The sequence below is a fragment of the Molossus molossus genome, unplaced genomic scaffold (assembly GCF_014108415.1).
Source record: "Molossus molossus isolate mMolMol1 unplaced genomic scaffold, mMolMol1.p scaffold_m16_p_5, whole genome shotgun sequence".
In the NCBI taxonomy this organism is placed as follows: domain Eukaryota; kingdom Metazoa; phylum Chordata; class Mammalia; order Chiroptera; family Molossidae; genus Molossus; species Molossus molossus.
In genome coordinates, this window is record NW_023425388.1 from 112,428,218 (window position 1) to 112,442,614 (window position 14,397).

The following is a 14,397-nucleotide window of genomic DNA, read 5'->3' on the forward strand; positions in this document are numbered from 1 at the left end:
AAACTAGAAATCAATTGCAACAAGAACATGCAAAGACATTTGAACACACGGAAGCTAAATAGCATGTTATTAAACAATGAATGGGTCACTGAGGAGATCAAGGAAGAAATCAAAAACTTCCTGGAAATCAATGAAAATGAAGACACAACAACACAAAATCTATGGGATGCAGCGAAAGCAGTTCTGAGAGGAAAGTTCATAGGACTACAGGTCTACTTCAAAAAACAAGAAAAATATCTAATAGACTATTTAAGCTCATAACTTAAAGAAATAGAGAGAAAACAAAAAGAAAACCCTAGAGCAAGTAGAAGGAATGAAATAGTAAATAACAGAGCAGAAATAAAGTACATGGAGTCCAAAAAAAAAAATTCAAAAGATCAATGAAACAAAGAGCTATTTTTTACAAAAGATAAACAAGATTGATGGACCTTTAGCTCGATTCACCAAGAAACAAAAAGAGAGAACCCAAATACACAAAATCAGAAGTGACAGAGGAGAAGTAACCACAGAAATACAAAGGATCATTAACAACTACTATGAACAATTATATGGCAACAAATTCGACAATCTAAGCGAAATGGACAAATTTCTAGAAACACATAGTCTCCCAAAACTGGACCGGGAAGAGATAGAAAACTTGAACAGAACAATAACAACAACGGATATTGAAGATGTAATCAAGACTCTACCAGCAAATAAAATCCCAGGCCCAGACAGCTTCATGGGGGGTTTTATTGAACATTCAAAGAAGAACTAACACCCACTCTCCTCAAATTATTTCAAAAAATTCAAGAAGAAGGAAGACTTCAAAACTCGTTTTATGAGCCCAGCATAATTCTAATTCCAAAATCAGAAAAAGCCACTACAAACAAAGAAAACTACAGGCCAATATCCCTGATGAACATAGACGCCAAAATCCTGAACAATATACTAGCAAATCGAATCCAGCAATATATCAAAAAAATTATTCACCATGACAAAGTGGGATTCATCCCAGGGATGCAAGGCTGGTCCAAAATTTGCAAATCAAAAAATATGATACACCACATAAACAAAATAAAAAATAAAAACCACATGATTATATCATTAGATACCAAAACAGCATTTGAAAAAATCCAGCAACCATTTCTGATAAAAATGCTCAGCAATGTGGGAATAGAGGGATCATATTTCGACATAATAAAGGACATATATGAAAGACCTACAGCCAACATCTTACTCAATGGGCAAAAACTAAAATCATTTCCCTTAAGAACAGGAACAAGACAAGGATGCCCACTTTTGCCACTCTTATTTAACATAGTACTGGAAGTCTTAGCCACAGCAATTAGACATGAAGAAAAAATAAAAGAGGTCAAATTGGAAAGCAGGAAGTGAAACTGTCATTATTTTCAGATGACATGATATTATACATAGAAAACCCTAAAGACTCCATCAAAAATCTACTAGACTTAATAAATGAATTTGGTAAAGTAGCAGGATGCAAAATTAACAACAAGAAATTAATGGCATTCTTATACACAAATAATGAAGTCACAGAAAGAGAAACTAAAATAAAATTCTATTTACCATTGTGACAAAGAAATTAAGATACCTTGGAAGAAATTTAACCAAAGAAGTAAAGGACCTATTTGCTGAATACTACAGAATATTGAAAAAATAAATAGAGGAAGATATAAAAAAGTGGAAGCACATACCTTGTACATAGATTGGAAGCATTAACATCATTAAAATGTCCATATTACCCAAAGCAACCTACACATTCAATACAATCCCCATCAAAATATAAACAACATATTTCACAGGACTAGAACAATTATTCCAACAGTTCATCTGGAACAAAAAGACCCCAAATAGCCACAGCAACCTTGAAAAAGAAGAACAAAGTAGGTAGATGACAATACCGGATATCAGGTTATACTACAAAGCTACTGTAATCAAAACAGCCTGGTACTGGCATAAGAACAGGCATATAGACCAGTGGAACAAAACAGAGAACCCAGAAATGGACCCAAGACATTATGTTCAATTAATATTTGACAAAGAAGGCAAGAGCATACAGTGGAGTAAGGACAGCCTCTTTAAATGGTGTTGGGAAAATTGGACAGCTACATACAGAAAAATGAAATTAGACCATCAACTTATACCCTACACAAGAATAAACTCAAAATGGATAAAAGACTTAAATGTGACTCATGAATCCATAAAAATCCTAGAAGAAAATGTAGGCAACAAAATTTTAGACATTATACGCAGCAGAATTTTCACTGACACAGCACCTAAGGCAACAGATACAAAGGAGAAATGAACACATAGAACTACAACAAACTCAAAAGCTTCTGCACAGTGAAAGAAACAACCACCAAAAGCAAAACAAAACCCACTCTATGGGAGAGCATAATTGCCAATGATACATCAGATAAGGGGTTAATTTTCAATATATATAGAGTGCTCATACAGCTCAACAAAAGGGAGACAAAGAACCCAATTAAAAAATGGGCAGAGGAGCTAAATAGACACCACTCCAAACAGAATATGCATATGGTTAAGAGGCATATGAAGAAATGCTCAACATCACTAATCATCAGAGAGATGCAAATTAAAACAACAATGAGGTATCACCTCACACCTGTCAGAATGGCCACCATCAACAAATCATCCAACAACAAGTGTTGGCAAGGGTGTGAAGAAAAGGGGACTCTAGTACATTGCTGGTGGGAATGCAGACTGGTGCAGCCATTGTGGAAAACACTATGGTGTTACCTCAAAGAATTAAAAATTGAGCTTCCAGTTGACCCAGTGATCCCACTTCTAGGAATATACTCTAAGAAAAGTGAAACACCAATCAGAAAGACTATATGTCCCCCATGTTCATAGCAGCACTATTTACAATAGCTAAGATCTGGAAACAGCCCAAGTGTCCATCAGTAGTGAGTGGATAAATTAACTGTGGTACATGTACACAATGGAGTACTATGCAGCTGTAAGAAAAAAAAGATCTCTTATCCTTTGAGACAACATGGAGGGACCTGGAAAGTATTATCCTAAGCAAAACAAGCCAAACAGAGATAGACCAATATCACATGATCTCACTTATTTGTGGAATATAATGAACATAAGATTCTGAGGAACTGGGTAGTCCCAGAGACATAAAACTGGGGTACAGACTAACAATCCCCAGAAGAGTGGGTGGTGGGAGAGAGATAAAACACAGAACTTATATGCATGTATGCATGAACAACGGCCATGGACAACAAAGCTGGGGACATGGCACGGAGGATGGGGGAAGGGGTTATCAGTGGGGGGGGGGGAGGAAGAGAGACACATCTGTAACAAAAATAAATTAATTAATTCATTAAAGAAAATTGAATATATATGACTTTTTCTAAAAAATATAAAACTTCTCCACAGCAAAAGATACAATTATCAAAATGGAAAGGCAAACCACTCTATGGGAGAGCATAATTGCCAATAATATATCAGATAAGGGGTTAATTTCCAATATATATAGAGTACTCATACAACTCAACAAAAGGAAGACAAAGAACCCAATTTAAAAAATGGGCATAGGACCCAAAAAGACACCTCCCAAAGAGGACATACAAATGTCCAAGAGATACATGAAGAAATGCTCAACATCACTAAGCATCAGAGAGATGCCAATTAAAACAACAATGAGGTATCACCTCACACCTGTCAGAATGGCTGCCATCAACAAATCATCAAACAACAAGTGGTGGCAAAGGTGTGGAAAAAAGGGGACTTTAGTACATTGCTGGTGGAAATGCAGACTGGTGCAGCCACTATGGAAAACAATATGGTGTTACCTCAAAAAATTAAAAATTGAACTTCCATTTGACACAGTGATCTCACTTCTAGGAATATACCCTAAGAAGCCTGAAACTCCAATCAGAAAGAAAATATGTACCCCCATGTTTGTGGCAGCACTGTTTACAATAGCTAAGATCTGGAAACAGCCCAAGTGTCTATCAGTAGATGAATGGATAACAAAGCAGTGGTACATATACACAATGGAGTAATATGCAGCTGTAAGAAGGAAAGATCTCTTATCCTTTGAGACTACATGGAGGGACCTGGAATGTATTATCCTAAGTGAAACAAGCCAAACAGAGAAAGTCAAGTATTATATGATGTCACTTATTTGTGGAATATAATGAACATAACAGTCTGAGGAATGGGGTAGTTCCAGAGATGTGGAAGTGGGGTACAGACTGACAATCCCCAAAAGCGGGAGTGGTGGGAGAGAGATAAACCACAGAACTTATATGCATGTATGCATGAACAATGGACATGGACAACAAAGCTGGGGACAGGGCAGGGAGGGAGAGGGAGGGGGGAATCAATGGGGGGAAAGGAGAAACATGTATAACCAAAATTAATTAATTAATTAATAAAAAAATAAAATAAAAAAATGGTAGTCTGGTTTTATTATTTTGCCTGGACCTGTTCAATTTTCCCAACATCATTTATTGAAGAGACTGTCTTTACTCCATTGTATGCCCTTGCCTATTTTGTCAAATGTTAATTGAACATAATGGCTTGGGTCAATTTCAGGGTCCTCTGTTCTGTTCCATTGATTTATATGCCTGTTCTTATACCAGTTCCAGGCTGTTTTTATTACAATGGCTTTGTAGTATAACTTGATATCCGGTATTGTGATCCCTCCAACTTTGTTCTTTTTTCTCTAGATTGCTAGCAGCTATTTGGGGTTTTTTGGATTCCATATAAATTTTTGGAGTATTTGTTCTAGATTTTTGAAATATGTTGTTGGTATTTTATTATTTAATTTTTTTTTCTTTATTGGTTTTTGAGAGAGCAGAAGAGAGAGAGAGAGAGAGAGAGAGAGAGAGAGAGAGAGAGAGAAACATCAATGAAAGAGAACATGGATTGACCACCTTTTGTATGCCCCCCACTGGGGATTTGGCCCACAACCTGGGCATGTGCCCTGAGCAAGGATCGATTGGTGACCCTCTTGGTCAATCACTGATCGACACCAGCTGGTGATGTTGGTATTTTAATAGGGATTGCATTGACTCCATATATTGTTTTGCGTAGTACGGGCATTTTAATTATGTTAATTCTTCCAATCCATGAACTCTGTATATGCTTCCATTGGCTTATATCATCCTCTACCCTGTTTCTCAATGCCCTGTAGTTTTACAAGTACAGGTCTTTTACCACCTTGATTTAGTTTAGTCCTAAGTATCTTAATTATTTTGTTTTAATGATAAATGGGATGGATCTTTTAGTTTCTCATTCTGAGAGTTTATTATTGGTATATAAAAATGCCATTGATTTCTGGGTGTTAATTTTATCCTCTTATGTGGCTGAATTCATTTATTAAATCTAGTAGCTTTTTGGTGGTGTCTTTAGGGTTTACTATGTACAATATCATGTCATCTGCGAATTATGACAGTTTTACTTTTTCCTTTCCAATTTGGATACATTTTATTTCTTCTTATTCTCTGACTGCTATGGCTAGGACTTACAGTACTATGTTGAATAAGGGTGGTGAAAGTTGACATCCCTGTCTTGTTTCTGTTCTTAGGGGGAATGATTTCAGTTTTTGCCAATTGAGTATGACATCAGTTGTAGGTTTTTCATATGCTTATTATGTTGAGTTATGATGCCTCTATTTCTACTTTGCAGAGAGTTTTTACAGAAAATGAGTGTTAAAAAAAAAGGGTGTTGAGGAGAGTGAAAAATGGTGGCAGAGTGAATGGAGCTACACAGACCATCTCCAAGGACCAAACTGGAATTACAACAAAAATAAAGACAAATCATCAGGAAGGGGCAACCGAAAGGCAGCTTGGAGGACCACATAACCAGGGACACTGACTCAATCCTGGTAGACTTGTGAGGATGCGAGAGGGGAACAGGAGCCCACGGTCCACAGCGGCCTGGGCTGGAAACAGCAGACTCGGCTGGGACCAGAGTACTCGGCTGGAAGCTGCACCCTCGGCTGGGTCCTGTGACCTCGGCAGGGTGCTACGCCCTTGGCTGGGTCCATCTAACTCGGCTGAAAGCTGCTGCCACCTCGGCTGCATCCAGCGACTGTAGCTGGATACTGTGGCCTCGGCTGGGTGCTACGCCCTAGGCTGGTGCTGCAGCCTCGGCCGCCTTTGGCTGGGAGCAGTGCCCTCGGGTTAAAAGTCCCAGATGGATCCACAACGCAGAGTCCGGACAGAGGCTAAATTGGCAGCAGACACTCACCTTGGGCTCTGGCAGAGGGAGGGCAGACTGGACTGGAACTGTGTGGGGACACTCGGGATTTGGAGGGCACTCAGAGCTTTTGCTGAGTGAAGCCACGTAGGACTGTGGTCATCTTACTCCTTCCCAAGGCCCTGCGGAGAGGTGGTGGCCCCTCCCTAAGAGATTCAACCCCACCCAGTGGCCACTGAAATGCTAATTGAGGTCCATTAACAACCAGCAGCTGCCCCACCCTCAGGAAATCCTCTTACACTGAGCACCTGAGGGAGTTTTTCAGGCAACTCAGAAACCAAGGTTCTTCAGGTGACCTCTACTAATAGCCTACAGGGAAAAAAAAGCTAGAGGATAACTACCATTCCCTGGGCTATCAACTCTAACCAGGAAAGTTAACACTTGACAGTGGTGTTTAAAGTGGGTCCTCCCTGCCTCATCCAAACCCAGGACAGGGAGCCACAAACAGCAGAACACCAACACCCACAGGAAAAATTTGGCAGACCCCAAAGCCCACTGTGATAGCCAAAATGGTGAAAAACAGAAACAAAAGCCAAATGAAAGAACAAGACACCTCTACTGAAGATGAGATAAATGAGGTGCAGATAAGCAAGTTAACAGAATTAGAATTCAGAGCCATGATAAGGAGGAAGCTCAACATCATGTGTAAGGACATAAAGATGCTGAAAATAAGCCAACTGGAAATTAAAAACCACCAAAAACAGATAAAAAATGACACATTAGAAATGAAAAACACATTGGAAAGTCTAAAAAGCACAGTAGAGGAAGCTGAGGACTGGATCAGTGAATTAGAAGGCAGGGTAGAAAAAAATCAAATAATCAGAAAACCAAAAGGAAAAAAACGATTAAAAAACAGGAAAACAGCTTAAGAGAACTGTGGGACAACTGGAAACGTAATAATATTCACATCATAGGAGTCCCTGAAAAAGAAGAAAATGAGCAATGGTTAGAGAATATATTCATAGAAATAGTGACAAAAACTTCCCTAATTTGGTGAAGGAAGAAGGCATTCAAGTTCAAGAAGCACAGAGAGCCCCAAGTAAGAAGAACCCAAACAGGCCCAAACCAAGACACATAGTAATTAACGTGCCAAAAAATAAAGACAAAGAGAGAATCCTAAAAGCAGCAAGAGAGGAGCAACAGGTTACCAACAAAGGAAACCCCATAAGACTCTCAGATAACTTCTCACAAGAAACACTACAGGCCAGCAGGGAATGGCATGAAGTAATCAAGGTTATGAAAAACAAGGATCTGAATCCAAGACTACTCTACCCAGCAAGGCTATCATTCAAAATAGAAGGTCAAATAAAGAGCTTCCCAGACAAAAAAAAAAAAAAGGCTAAGGGAATACATTAGCACCAAGCTAGCACTGCAAGAAGTGATCTCACTTCTAGGAAGCCTGAAACACCAATCAGAAAGAATAGATGTACCCCCATGTTTGTAGCAGCACTATTTACAATAGCTAAGATCTGGAAACAGCCCAAGTGTCCATCAGTAGCCGAATGGGTAAAAAAGCAGTGGTACATATACACAATGGAGTACTATGCAGCTGTAAGAAAAAAGACCTCTTATCCTTTGAGAATACATGGAGGGACCTGGAAAGTATCATCCTAAGTGAAACAAGCCAAAGAGAGAAAGACAAGTATCATATGATATCACTTATTTGTGGAATATAATGAACATAACAGTCTGAGGAATGGGGTAGTCCCAGAGACGTGGAAGTGGGGTACAGACTGACAATCCCCAGAAGAGAGAGAGGTGGGGGAGAGATAAACCACAGAACTTATATGCATGTATGCATGAACAGTGGACGTGGACAACAAACTGGGGACAGGGCAGGGAGGGAGGGTGAGGGGGTAATCAGTGGGGGGAAAAGGAGAAACATCTGTAACAAAAATTAATTAAGAAAATAAATAAATTAATTTAAAAAAATATGAAAAATAAAAATTAAGGTGACAGAAAATTTGTTACAAAAGTATATTGCACAGAAAACTATAACCAAATATGTAAAGACTTTCAAACAAAATATATAAAGCAAAGATTAAAAATTTGAAAAAAAATATGGGTGTTGAATCCTTTTTCTGCCTGTATTGATATGATCGTGTGCTTTTTTTATTTTTTTATTTCTTTATGTGATGTATTCCAGTAATTGATTTGCAAATATTTACCAGCCTTGCATCCCTAAAATAAATTCCACCTGGTCATGATATATGACTTTTTAAAATATATTGCTGGATTTAATTCACTAATAGTTTGCTGAGGATTTTAGTATCTATGTTCATCAGGGATATTGACCTGTAATTCTTTTTTTGTAGCATTTTTATCTGGTTTTAGAATTAGGATAATGCTGGCCTTGTAGAAAGAGCTTGGAGTGTTCCTTCTTCTTGGGTTTTTTGAAATGGTTTGATGATGGTAGGTGTTCGTTCCTCTTTAAATGTTTGGTAAAACTTCCCTGTAAAGCTGTCCAGACCAGGGCTTCTATTTGCTGGGAGTTTATTATGATGATGAAGAAGATGATGATGATTACTGCTTCAATTTATCAGGTTTTCTGATTTAGTATTGGAAAATTATATTTTTCTAGGAATTTGTTCATTTTGTCTAGGTTGTCCCTCTTGTTGGCATATAGTTGTTCATAGTATTTTCTTGCAACCTTTGTATTTCGTGGTGTCAATTGTTACTCTGCCTGTTTTGTTTCTGATTTTATTTATGTGAGTCCTGTTTCATTATTTCTCAGTCAGTCTGGCTAAAAGTTCATCAATCTTGTTCATCTTTTCAAAGAACCAGCTCTTGGTTTCATTGATCTTTTGTATTGTTTTTTTAGACTCTAGGTAGTGTATATACACTCTGATTTTACTATTTCCTTCCTTCTACCTACTATAGGTTTTTTTCTTGCTCTTCTCTTTCTAATTTGTAAGTTGCAGCATTAAATTGTTTATTAGAGATTTTTTTTTATTTCTTGAGGTAGGCCTGTAGTGCTATGAACTTCCCTCTCAGGACTGCTCTCACTGTTACACATAAATTTTGGGTTGTTGTGTGTTCATTCTCATTTGTTTCCAGAAGTTTTTTTTTATGTTTTATTTCTTCCTGGATCTCATTGGCAGCACACTCATTGTTAAATAACATGCTATTTAGCCTTCATGTGTTTGATTGTTTTTGAGTATTTTTATTGTTGTTAATTTCTAGTTTCATGCCACTGTGATCCAAGAAGATGTTTGATATGATTTCAATTTTCTTGGCCTTGTAGAGACTTACTTTGTGTCCTGACATATGGTCTATTGTTGAGAATGACCCATGTACACTTGAGAAGAAGGTGTATTCTGAAGTTTCGATGTTAAGTGTTCTGTAAATGTCAAGTAAATGCATTTGGTCTAGTGAGCCGTTTAGGGTCATATTTCCTTGTTGAGTTTGACATCCAGTATTATCAGCGGGATGTTAAAATCCCCTACTACGGTGACACCAGGACCCGTCCTGATGGGAAGGGGGTTGGCGCCGAGGTGACCAGCGGGCGGGTGTGGGGGCGGCAGGGCGCGAAGCCTGCGGAGCGCGTCGCCCGCCAGCGGACAGGATGGCGAAGGAGACGCAGGACTACGGCATCCTGGGCGTGAAGCCCAGCGCGGCGCCGGAGGAGATGAAGAAGGCCTACTGGAAGCTGGCGCTCAAGTTCCACCCCCAGAAGAACCTGCACGGGGGCGAGATGTTTAAGCTCATATCCCAGTCACATGAAGTGCTTTCAGATTCAAAGAAAAGGGCTATTTATGTCCAGGGTGGCTTGCAGCCCCAGCTTCTCTTCCCCCATGGACATCGACATGTTCTTCGGTGGTGGAGGGCGGATGGCCAGAGAGAGAAGAGGCGAGAATGTTGCACATCAGTTGTCTGTAACTCTTGGAGATTTATATAATGGAGACACGAAGAAATTGGCCCTCCAGGAAAATGTAAGTTGTGAGAAATGTGAAGGTGTCGGAGGGAAGAAGGGCACCGTGGAGAAGTGGCCGACGTGCACGGGCCGCGGGATGCAGGTCCACCTGCAGCAGATTGGGCCGGGTGAGGTGCCGCAGACCCAGACCGTGCAAGGGCCAGGGCGCGCGCATCCACCCCGGACCGCTGCGAAAGCTGCAGGGGCGCCAAGGTGATCCTGGAGAAGACAACCATCAAGGTGCACGTCGAGAAAGTGTCTTTCAGAGACGAGGCCATGACTTGATTATGAAAATGATAATTCAGCTTTCTGAAGCCCTCTGTGGCTTCAAGAAGACGATAAACACCCTAGATGACCGAGTCCTCGTTATGACATCCGAATCAGGGGAGGTGACGAAGCATGGGGACCTGAAATGCGTGTATAACGAAGGGATGCCCATCTACAAAGCACCCCTGGAGAAAGGCAGCCTGGTCATTCAGTTCCTAGTCATCTTTCCTGAAACACAAGGGCTTCCTCTAGACAAGCTGCCTCGGCTGGAAGCTTTGCCCCTCCTCGGTGGAAAGTGAGGGTCACAGACGACATGGATCAAGGAGCTGCAGGAGCTCTACCCCAGCGATCAGAGCTGGCGCCAGCACAATGAGGCGTAGGAGGAGGACGAGGACCGGTCCCGGGCCCCGGTGCAGTGCCAGATGGCATGACGTGGTCCCGGTGCACGAGCATGTGACGAATGTCAAGTTGGCACAGGGCCTCACTTTCATAGCCTGTTCGGGGTGTCCTGAGAATGTGTTGAGCATTCTCAATTGCTGAGTGTCTTTTTTGGGTTTTCTTTCGGTTGTGACCTAAGTGATGGCTTAATCTATATTTCAATGTTTTAAGTGTAAACCACCTCTAGTCTGCACGCGGAATCTGTTTATGTACATGTCCAGGACCCATCGGAGGTGTCAGTGACCACAGTGCCACGTTGCGCTTGTCCTGGCTTTGCTGTGATCCAGTCCCACCAATAAAGCACAGCCCAGAGAGCAGTCCCCCCAGGCACCAAGCGGGCACCTGGCCCATCTCTGGTCTGGGTTTCTCTCCCCTCCGTCCTGTGGTCGAGGTGCTGAGGGCGTGATCTCAGGGCTTCTCATGTGGCATTTGAGTCTCGGTTCCAGCTGACCCTCCTCGGGAATAGAGGCCCATCTGTGGACTCGACGTGGCGGCGGCGCCTGGCTCACACTCACTGGGCTGCAGGGCCGACTTGGTTCCAGTGTTCTGCGCCCGAGTGAATGGAAAGGCGTGTGTGTGTCTGATCACCTCTCTTGGAAGCTTCCTGAACCTTCCAAGCCTCATGGTGAAGACAAACCTGTGTTTGAAATGACACACTGACAGACCTGTTGGCCTGTGTCCCTCACCTTGTTTTGTGTGGTTTTAATGATTTTCTGTTGATAATGTTTGCAATGCTCTCCCACCAAAGTGCTGCTTATCTGTAAAGAAAACGTAAAATTCCGTGTCCCCGGCAGCTTCAGTGCAGCCGCAGAACCGTGGGAGAGTGCGAGTGGGCTCGCCCCAGGACACAGCGCGCTTCCTGGACGACTTGGGGGTGTGGAGAGGTACAGGACTAGTCCCCTTGCAAAGGACCGCACCACAACCCTCCTCTTCCACCCAAGCCCACTAGAAAGTCGATCTGCATATGGACCACGACTGCCGGTGTCCCATTCCTGTGCTGTCTCTTATCAAATGACCGCTGGAGGACTGTGTGCTTGATGAGGCAGAATTACACCCAGCTCCTTCCTTGTCGTGGACGTGGAATCTGGAGAGTGTTGCTGGAAATTTATTCCACCTGTACACTTGTCACTTTGAAATTAAAGTGGAGCTGGTACAAGAAAAAAATAAATTAAATTAAATTTTAAAAATTAAATAAAATCTCCTACTATGGTTGTATTGATGTTGATCTCTCAAAGTCCTCCAAAAGTTTTTTGTTTTGTTTTTTAGTTATGTTTTGTTTTTTTGCTTTTTAAAATGTATTTGTGTGCTCCTATATTGGGTACATGTATGTTTATTATATGTATATTGTTGCATCTATCCTTTTAGTATTATGAAGTGGCTTTCATTGTCTCTTGTTATGGCCTTCATTTCAAAGTCGATTTTGTCAGATAAGAGTATTGCTAACCCAGCTGTTTGTTTGTTTGTTTGTTTGTTTCCATTTGTATGGAAAATTCTTTACCATCTCTTCACTTTTATCCCATGTGAGTCTTTTGTTCTGAGGTGGGTCTCTTGTAGACAGCATATATGGGCCATGTTTTCTTATCCAATCAGCTACCCTGTTCTTACTATTGATAGGCACTTATTTGTGTCTGTGTTCCCATCTCTCTATTTCTTCTCCTTACAACAGTCCCTTTTGCATTTCTTGCCATGGTTTTTTGTTTTGTTTTGTTTTGTTTTGTTTTGTTGTTTTTTGTGGTAATGAACTTCTTTGGTATTTGTGAAGCTTTTTATTTCACCTTCAACTTTGAATGACAGCCTTGCTATATGCAGTACATACATATGCAGTCTTGGATTCAGTCCCTTGCTTTTCATTACTTTGAATAGTTCATGCCACTCCCTTCCAGCCTACAGTGCTTCTATTAAGAAATAAATCAGTTTACAGTCTAATGAGAGCTCCCTTGTAGATAACTTTCTCTCTTTCTTGCTGCCTTTAAGATTCTTTTGTTGTACTTAATGTTTGCCATTTTAATTATGATGTGTTGAGGTGTGGGTCTTTTGGGATCATCTTGATTTAGATTCTGTGTTTCCTGGAATTGTGTGACTCTTTCCTTCACCAGGCTAAAGATTTTTGTCATTATTTCTTCAAACAGGTTCTCTATTCCTTGCTCAGATTCTTCTTCTGTTACCCCTATGATGCAGATGTTGTACTGTTTCATGTTGTCGCAAAGTTCCTCTAAAACAGCGGTTCTCAACCTGTGCGTCACAACCCCTTTGGGGGTCGAATGACTCTTTCACAGGGGTCTCCTAAGATATAACAGTAGCAAAATTACAGTTATGTAATTTTGGTTGGGAGTCACCACAACATGAGAAATTGTATTAAGGGGTCATGGCATTAGGAAGGTTGAGAACCACTGCTCTAAAATATCCTCCCACTTTTTCATTTTTTCTTTCAATTGCTGTTCTGATTGAGTGGTTTTTTTTTTCTACCTTGTCTTCTAATTTGCTAATGTAGTCCTCTCCTTCTTCCAATCATTATTGATTTCTTCCAGGGTATTTTTTATTTCAGCTCTGTCATTTCTCATTCCCATGGATTCTTATTCATGGCTTTTACTTCTATTTCCATGATAATGTAGTTCCCACTGGATTCCTTATAGTTCTAATTAAGTTACTTGTAGTTCTCATTAAGTTGTTTGAGCACCCTTAAAACCAATATTTTGAATTCACATCTGACAAATTACTTGCCTCCATTTTTATTTAGTTCCTTTTCTGCTATTTCTCTTTTTCTTTCATTTAGGAGTAGTTTCTTTGCCTCCCAATTTTAGTGGTCTGGCATTCCAGGGCCAGGTAAGGTGAACCAGGTCAGGGGCGCTGGTTCATGCATCTGGATGCATCCAATTGCACTGGGTGGCATTAGTGGGTCTGGTCTTCTGGTGGTGTTAGTTTCACTGGCTATGTTAGTTGTGCTGAGTCATATTGGCTGGTTGGTGCATCCAGGGGCACTGGGTCACAGGAGGCCAGTTCTCAGATCCAGTCTTCTCATCCAGGAACTTGGTGGCTTTCAGCAATAGTGGCAGGACTAATGGCTCTTGGCAGCAGCAGTGGCAGGGCCAGTGGTTTTCAGCGGCAGCAGCAGGGCTTGTGGGGCCAGTGGCTCTCATCTGCTACAGAGCCAGTAGAGCAGACAGCTGGCGGCTGACAGCTGCCGCCTTGGCAGGAGTGTGGGCAGCCTCGGTGGACCCAGAGGGGAGGATGGGAGGTTGTGGGGCCAGCAGAGGCAAGCTCACTTGTAGCTTTAGGGCACTGGGTCTTGGCCACTCCCTGCAGTCTTCTCCCAAGGAGGACCCTCAAATCCTTTAAAATGGCACACTGTCCAATCCTAAGTGGGGAGAAGCACCCTTCCAAGTATCACGAGGAAGCAGTTGGCAGCTCCCCCACCCAAACTGCCCACCCTGAGTTCCTATACCAACCCACAGACCCCCACCCTCACTCACACCCATGCACAGTTTCTGTGCACATGCTTACCCATTCACACTCTCACCTTCACTTCAGTCTTGCTC

The 14,397-nt window shown here is 41.3% G+C and overlaps 1 pseudogene; it reads left to right on the forward strand.

Annotated features, from left to right (window-relative positions):
* Window positions 1-9,808: 9,808 nt before the first annotated feature.
* Window positions 9,809-10,854, forward strand: LOC118617850 (annotated as a pseudogene).
* Window positions 10,855-14,397: the final 3,543 nt, after the last annotated feature.